The sequence below is a fragment of the Mustela nigripes genome, chromosome 9 (assembly GCF_022355385.1).
Source record: "Mustela nigripes isolate SB6536 chromosome 9, MUSNIG.SB6536, whole genome shotgun sequence".
Lineage (NCBI taxonomy): Eukaryota > Metazoa > Chordata > Mammalia > Carnivora > Mustelidae > Mustela > Mustela nigripes.
In genome coordinates, this window is record NC_081565.1 from 29,405,756 (window position 1) to 29,414,604 (window position 8,849).

Genomic DNA, 8,849 nt, shown 5'->3' on the forward strand with positions numbered 1-8,849 from the left:
ACCTCCTTCACTTCATACAGTAGAAGTGGTAGCTACTGCCTTCAAGTAAATGTTCTCTTTTGCATACAAGAATGCATACAAGAATATAACTAAGAAGCATGCCTGGAAGCCAAACATCTCCCACATGGCAAATGTTTACGTTACGTTAACCACAAATCAAATGTGGCATATATGACACCTGGAAAAAAACTCTAGTCCAGTTATATTTGGAAAATCATTCCTAACCCAATCATTAACCAAATCTAAATGCACATGTTATTAAGAAGGTATTACGGGGGATGGGGGTGCCTGGGTGGCTCAGTTGGTTAAGTGTTGCCTTTGGCTCAGGTCATGATCCCAGAGTCCTGGGATCAAGACCCATAATGGACCGACCCCCCTACCTAGTATGCTCCCTGCTTTTCCCTCTTCCTCTGCTCCCCCTTCTTTTGCTTTCTCTCTCTCTGTCAAGTAAAAAAGAATAAAATCTTAAAGAAAAAAAAGGAGATATTAGAGGGAAATCCTGGCAATTGTGGAGGAGTCAGTTCACTCCTTCCCTTTGAGATCAATATCATAAATCATCATCAATATCATCAATATCAATATCATTCTGTGCTCCAGGATTAGCGACTGGTCTCAGTAGACATTTTTATGATATATAATGTTATTTTTAAAGTTTCATTAATTTTTTTCACTTATTCAGTCCATATGCATCTTTTAAATTTTTTATGTGTCCCAGTGTATGGTGATGGTGGATGGACATGAAACAGTATTTAGTACTGTCTCTACCCCATCTAATTGGGAAAACAACATATATTTACCCAAATAACTAGTGAATAATATAATATAAAGTATATACTTTGATTAAGTCAATTAAAATTCTGAAGACCCTAATGTTTTCTTAATATTCAGTTCCCAACATGTCTTTCCGGACTTGGAAAATAACTATGGCAGAAAAGCTAATTTTATTTTCTACTTCCCATCTGCTACATAATAATATGCCAAAATGATACCAATTTGCTCCTTTTACCCAGATATTTAGGATCATCCCATCTAGTTCTAGCAACCGACCTGCTCCTCCCTTTCCATCCAGTTCACTCCAGCTCATCCTTCAAGAGTCACTTCTTTTTTTTTTTTAAGAGTTTATTTATTTATTTTGACAGACAGAGATCACAGTAGGAGAGAGGAAGGGAAGAGATCACAGAGAGAGAGGAAGGGAAGCAGGCCCCCTGCTGAGCAGAGAGCCCAATGAGGGACTCCATCCCAGGACCCTGAGATCATGACCCGAGCCGAAGGCAGCAGCTCAACCCACTGAGCCACCCAGGCGCCCCCCAAGAGTCACTTCTGATGCACCTCCCACTGGAAGAATTTCCTGATACACACTCTATGGATTAAGTATCTTTAATCTGTGTCCAGGATACTTTTCATACCCTAATCCCCCAGAAAATTCATCCCCAATCCTTTTCCCCTACTTCACTTCACCCACCTCTCAAAAAGAAGGAAGAATACCAATGAGGGTAAAAGACAAAATGGAATTCTCAGGGATGTACATGTAAACCAGAATATCATGGGATGACATTTACCATTGGGGGTGGGGGTGATGGATGACAGGATAATAAAGAGAATTTGAGGAGAGAAAATGCTGGCCCTTCGAAATTTGGCAGAGTCCAGAAGTTCTAAACAAGTTAAATAATGACCTCTCTGCAGAATGTGTCTCTCTTCTTTAGCATGCTTAGCTGATTGTCGGCTGCCCTGTGGCAAGACCTGTGTCTCAGTGTCTTTATTACATCCCCGGGTGGAATAGATCAGAGAGGTGCGGGCTGAACGCTTCTGTGGTGAAATCAAAGTGGCACTGGGGCTACTGGAAACTTCTTACAAAGTAGATGTATCAGTCGCAGTCACACTTATCAGTGATTTAATATAAAGAATTAATAAATAGGATAAAAGGAGTAAAAAGGCAAAAAAAAAAATAGTGAGGTATTACAGAAATGGTAAATGCAAGAAGCAGCTACTGGCCTAGAGAACTAAGAACTTAGAAGCTTAGAAGGAAGGTCCTAAAGAACCGGGCATTCACCTCCAAAGGGGGCCCTGCTAGCTGGCACTGGTACCTCAGGGTTCACAAGAAGATCCCTGCAGAGCTGGGACTCGGACTTATGGGGAGGGACACAGCTGGTGAGTGTTAGTAATCTGGAAAGATTCAGTGAGGCTGGTATAGGAAATACAAAAAAGGAAATGAAACCTGGAAGCCACCTGCTACTACTACAACCAATGGCTGTGTTTAAATGAAGCACCACTGGGGTACCCGGGTGGCTCCGTCAGGGAAGCATCTGCCTTTGGCTCAGGTCATGATCCCAGGGTCCTGGGACAAAGCCCTGCAACAGGCTCCTTGCTCAGCGGGGATCCTGCTTCTCTACCTGCCCCTCCCCACTCTGATGTGCCCTCTCTCTTTCTCAAACAAATAAAATCTTAAAAAAAAAAAAAAAGCACCATTGCTAGAGGAGCAGTCTCCTCTTCCATGTTCGGGCTTCTCATTCCTCTCTCGTTCCCTATCTTAATAGTGTCTACCAGGATCCAGCTGGCAGAAGGGAACTGTGTAGCTTGCCCAATCCCAACCGCCAAAGCTGGGAGTTAAGCACTTCATAGTCAGTAGGAAAGGCCAGTGGGCAGGGAAGGGATCTCTATAGCTAAAGTTAGGTGTCAATTCTTCTCCTTTGTAAATTTCAGACTTTCTCGAGTTTACGTTTTCAACACTTCTGAGGCCATCCTAGACACAACCATAAACCTCACAATTATACTTTTCATCAGACCTCTGACATGAACCACCTCATCCATCCATCATTCTTTAAGTTATGTTGCTGATTTTTTTTTGAAGTTTCTAGAAAGTAATTTCTTGCTGCTTCTTTCATCACTGTAATTACTGATCCAATTAGAAACAGTTCTTAAAAATGTAAATTTCCCAGGATCAAGGAATTCTTGATCTTGTCTGCAAAGGTAGGGACACATTTCTACTGTGAAAACTTCTGACCTTTAGATAAAGAATTACAACACTGTAGAGGGAGTAATGAATCTGATCCATGGCAGTCACGAGCTGTCGTCACATTTTGTTTTCATCACATTTATCAACTTCCGTTCTTAAAAAAAAAAAAAATTGTAATCTCTGCTTGCCCTTCTCTAAGCACGGTTAACCAATACAGACAAAAATGAAAGGTAAATTCTCCAGGAGCCTCATAAGACTATATTCCAGCTGAGCACAGTTTTATCAGTGAAATAAAGATAAATGGTATTTTTCATACCTAAGCACAACATTGACTTAAAATCAACACTGCATGACTCTCTTTTAAAACTCTCCTGACAGTTCAACCCTGTAGCTTGGCCTTAAGCCTGTCTTGTCTTTATGGGCTATCAGATTTGTTCAGGAATCTCCAGCAAGCGGGAGCCCTCAGTACCTGCAGCTTAGTGATCCACAATGGAGGAAACATTCTTTCCTGGCTTTGAATGTACTAAGCAATTTCTCCCCCTCTGATTTTACAGCTGGTGTCCAGTTGGTCAGGGAAGCATATCTGCAATGAAAGGAAAATAGCCCTGGGGAAGTAACACGCACTGCTTAGAGTAAAACAACCAACAAAGGAGAGGTCCTCTGTAGTTTATTCTTTCTCAATTTTTGGAAAATGTCTTTCACACATCCCCTCAAAAATTAGGCGATATAAAATCATTGTTCAATTCAAGAAATTAACTTTTACAATAACAGCCTTAGCCCTGTATTAGAAACAGTAAACCTGAGTCTTAAAATTCAAAGTTGTTTTTTTTTTTTTGCAATCTAGTAGGAATACATATTTTTTTTCATTCAACATTTTAATTTAACCATGGAGAGAGGAGGGTCTATGCCCCTTTCCCCTGAATTCTTGTGCACTCTGTGATTGCTTTAATGAACTCAAAATACTGCAGAACATAGGAAATGGACAGATAGACTTCCTCACTTTCTGTCTTCTGGAACACTCCCTCTTTTTTAAAAACACATAGCAATGTATAAGTTTAAAGTGTACAACATGCTGATTTGATACATTTCTGTATTGCAATATGATTACCACCAAAGTATTAGCTACCATCTCCATCACATCACATACATATCATTTCTTATTTGTGGTAAGAACATTTAACTGTCAGCAGGCATCCACTGTACAGGGTTCTGTCATCTTGTAGAAGATAGCATCCTTAAGACATGTTGAGGTTTTTAGTCGAGCACACGAGTAACCCCCTTTATTTTCGCCCCCTCTCTGCACACACATATTTCCTGCTGTATACTCTGAAAGAGGGAAACAACGTTGACGTACATGATAAAGTAGAGAATTCCAAGTTCCACGTCCTACGATTTACTCTGACCCGAGCAGCATCTCGGGAAGGAGAAGTAGTAAGCTTTGCCTCTGATTTCCCTCCCATCTTTCTTTTGCTTCTCCTTCAGCCATAATGTCTTCCTCACTCATTCCCACCTCATCTCTGTATTAGACCTCAACGAATCCAGAATAAAGACTCTGGCCACCGAGAGAGAATAGAGCAGGAAAAGAAGTGTCAAACCCCCAGAAATAATCCTTCATCAGCTGCAAAGCTTTGTTTTTTGTTTGTTTGTTTGTTTGTTTTGCAGTGGCAGGGGTGGGTGAAGGGTGTTGTTTGTATTCATAGCTCCTGGAGCATTTACTCAGCTGCTGCACTGAAAACCACCTATTAAAAGTACAATCCTGGGGCTCCTGGGTGGCTCGGTCATTGAGTGTCTGAGTCTTGATTTCAGCTTAGGTCATGATCTCACAGTTGTGATATTGAACCTCATGTGGGCTCTGCGCTGGACTGGGCATGGAGTCTGTTTAAGATTCTCTCTTCCCTCTTTCTCTGCCCCTCCCCTCCCGCTCACATTCTCTTCTCCCCTCACTCTCTTAAAAAAAAAAAAAAATTACAACCCTACTGATATATTCCACATTCCTCTCCTGATTTTTCTCCATGGAACTTATTGCCAGATGCTATGCCACATATTTACTTATGTGTCTTGCTTGTTTTTGTCTCCCCAGTAGAATGTAAGTTTCAAGAAAGCAGGAATATTTGTCTGTTTTATACCCTAATATAGCTCTGTCCCTTAGAATAGAGCCAGGCGTGTGTAAGATTCCCAGTGAATATTTGTTATATTATCACTGTTAAATGAGCTTATAGGTAACCCTCAGAACATATCATTGTTGATATTAGAAAAATGTGCTCCAAAATCCAAAGGGCCTACTTTTGAATATTAGCCTGTAAAGCAGTCTACTCAGAAATAGAGGGTTTCATTTTTTATTTATCTTTACAGCATCTAATTATTTAAAAAACTCAGCAGTGTAAAAATATTCCATAAATTAGTGTTAAATAATATAAAATGCATAATTTTCTTCTTGGATTTTTCTCAAACTTGACTTTGGTCAAACCAAACTATAAATAACTTGCTAAAGAAGAAAATTTTATCTCTTGCTAATGAAAATTTTCTATTCTTAAATGTGTTCATTTCAGTGAACACAATCTGGTGACCTTCTTCCATATCTAGTTTTTCCTTTTTTAAATAATTACTTATAAGTGTTAAGAATTTCTAAGCCATTTGTACAAATAATAGGTGATCACAATAAATATTTATCACTTTAAACTAAAAAAAAACCACATTGACATAATAACTTGAATGCTTGGGTAACTGCTAGAAATAACTAAAATTAAAATAACTAAAATCTTTGTCTTGTCACTCTTCTGTGTCTTCATCTCCAGTAAACCAAGGATTTACTAACTCATTAAGGATTTTCTAACTCATATGTGTATATTACTTCACAGTTTGCAAAACTCTTTCATGGACATGGTCTTACTCGATTCCCACAGTAACAATGAATTATTGTTATCAGTTAGCCACTGCTGTATAACAAACCATCATAAAACCTCAGTGGCATAAATCTCTTATCTTTGCTCATGAGTTGGCAGCATTGGCTGCACCCTTTAGCTGAGTTCAGAGGGGGCTCTTCATGCATCTGCGATTAGTTGCACAGCACCTTGATGGCTTTGACAACCTTACCTGGGTTCTGTCACATGCCCTGGGCTTTAGCTGGTCAAAGTGGGCTGTCTTGACTGCTTCACATTCCTCACCCCCTAGTTTGGGCATGTTTTCATGACAAAAGGTAGAGGAGCAAGAGAAAAAGCCAAGCCTCAAATTGCATTACTGGCCAAAGCAAATCGCATGCTTGACCCCAGAGTAATAATCAGAGGGAAAAAAATATTGCTACAGGAATGCTACAGGAATACAGGAATGCCAGGACTAATTAAGTTCATGAATGAGATCAACCTATAGCAAGGACTATTATTTTCATTATTTTATATACAAGGAAATAAGACTTGAGGAGGTTAGATAATTGCGCAAGGGAAATCAGCCATGTGAATGAGCCAGAAGCTCAGATCGTCCGACTCCAAATGTGTTTTTTCCTCTCATGTGTCTGACCTATTCATTTATACTTAGAGAAGCTGAAACCCTACCCACCCACCCCCACCCACATTCTGGAAAGATAGAACCATTTCAAATTACTCTGATACTTCAGGTATTCCAAAAACAACAGTTAGAATGTCAGTAAGATTACTTACCCTTTGGTTTAGTGGATAAATGCAAATCCTATTAATTCACACTCATCTCTATTGTTTTTAATTATCAAATTGTTATTGAACCTTTGAAGTGCATTGTTTGTCCTTCCAGCTAAATTTCCACCTTCTCCTAGACAGACTCCACGTTCTATATGTTCTATGTCTTTGTATTTCTCCTAGTGCCTGAAATAGGGCTGATGCAGATAGTAGCTGTACCATGTGATTGATAAAGTTAAAATAACATGAGGTCAGCTTAATAGAGTTTTCTGTTGAAGAAATTAAGATTAAAAGGAGAAATCAAAATTGATCTGGGATTAAGTGAACAGCAAGAGATGATTTCCAACTGTACTTCCCTAAGAAAAGAAAAAAGGAATATATTTTTTATTTTCAAACCCTTCATTCCAGCTAATATATATGAATATTTTCCTTATATTTATTTGCTCCACTCTCACAGTTGGAAATCAGCTAAGTTGAACTGCCAAGGGCTAATTGGTGAACTAATTCTTTTATTCAGTGTAATAGCCATCACAAATGTTGGGTTCAATGAGGTAATCACTTTTCCATTACAAAAATCGAATCCAGATTTTCTTTACTACACTCAGAGATAACTGGGTTAATGTCATTCTCTATCCTCTATAGCTTTTTAATTCAATACTTTTATCAGACTTGGAAAGGGTAGCTGTTGAAAGGAATATAAGGTTCTATACCTTATATTCTTTCATATATATATATATATATATATATATATATATATATATACACATATATATATACAATTTTTGTGTATGGGTAAGTCAGTTTTCGCCCTTCCCCATGTCTGAGTCACCCTCTGGAAATGGAAGAAAGGAACAAAAAAGTAATGTAATAATTTTCTGTGAAAACTCTGAACATGCCATTCTCTTTTAGCAGTGTTTGAGTTTTAGAAGAAAGCACAGATGATGCATGTTGTTTAGTTCCCATTGACAAGACTCTCTATAGAGAAAGGTAATGGAAAAACTCGGTGCTAAAATATATGGCATCGAGTTCCACATTTCAGTAAAAACTGAAATTCTTTCTTTAATGTTGAGTTTTAGATCTTCGGTTGGGAGCAACTCAAAGCCACGTCAAAGTATATTGGCACCTCAGAATCCTTGAAAAGGGGAACTTATCTTCCTCATAAATAAACCTCTCAAAAGGATCCAGTTCATAGTCAAGGCTAGTTTCACTATTAAAGCAACAATTAAGTGGCTATAAACATGAAGAATGCTTCACATCACCTATAAATAGATCTATACGTTTTGAGGCACATTGAAGTTATGCCTGAGGATAATACTATTTCCTTCTGACTTAGAATGACATCGGCTGAATTGTTACAGATATGGAAACATTGATTGATAGTGACGGGCAAACCAAACTGCTATACAAAATTTGAGATAAGGGTGGATTCAATGGTAGATTATTTTTCAACAATAGGACCACATAGACACTGGAATTTTGAGTTCAGAGTTAGACTCAATCGATGTCAGTTTCTGAGAATAAAAAAAATAACCCCTATGATGGTTGATTTTATGTGTCAACTTGACTGGGCTAAGAGATGCCCAGATAACTGATAAAACATTGTTCCTGGGTATGTCTCTGAGGGTATTTCTGGAAAGATTAGCATTTGAATCAGTAGACCCAGTAAGTAGATCTGCCCTCACCACTGTGGGCAGGCATCATCCAGTCCGCTGAGGAAAGAAATAAAACAAAAAAGCAGAGGAAAGGTGAATTCCCTTTTCTTGAAGTGGGATGTCCAACTTCTCTTGCTCTTGGACATCAGAGCTCCTGGTTCTTGGCCTTTGGTTGCCAGGAATGAATTATACCACTGGCTTCCCTAGTTCTCCAGCATGCAGATGGCCAATCATGGGACCTCCCGGCTTCCTCTAATTCTGACTTTATTTTTAAAAAATGACAATCATTATCTAACAGTATTTGAAGTATAAAACATCCGTTTTAATTGGTAATTAATTGGTCATTGGTAATGTGAACAATTACCATAATAAACCTCCTCTTTAATCTTTTTTTATTTATTTTCAGCATAACAGTATTCATTGTTTTTGTACCACACCCAGTGCTCCATGCAATTCGTGCCCTCTCTAATACCCACCACCTGGTTCCCCCAACCTCCCACCCCCCACCACCACTTAAAACCCCTCAGTTTGTTTTTCAGAGTCCATAGTCTCTCATGGTTCACCTCCCCTTCCAATTTCCCCCACCTCCCTTCTCCT